Source organism: Gregarina niphandrodes (genome assembly GCF_000223845.1).
Source record: "Gregarina niphandrodes unplaced genomic scaffold scaffold00088, whole genome shotgun sequence".
Taxonomy (NCBI): Eukaryota; Apicomplexa; class Conoidasida; order Eugregarinorida; family Gregarinidae; genus Gregarina; species Gregarina niphandrodes.
Genome location: NW_011645853.1, coordinates 10,188 through 10,481, shown reverse-complemented (window position 1 = coordinate 10,481; position 294 = coordinate 10,188).

Below are 294 nucleotides of genomic sequence, written 5' to 3'. Positions count from 1 at the left end.
TGCTACTAAGCCTACTACCACTATCCCTACCCCTGAAGTGACAACTACGAAGCGTCCTACTCATGCTACTGAGAAGCCCACCATGACTGTTACGGCTCATCCCACCACTCATGCTACTCAGAAGCCCACCATGACTGTTACAGCTCGCCCCACTCACGCTACTGAGAAGCCCACCATGACCGTTACAGCTCGTCCCACTCATGCTACTGAGAAGCCCACCATGACTGTTACAGCTCGTCCCACTCATGCTACTGAGAAGCCCACCATGACTGTTACGGCTCGTCCCACTCATGC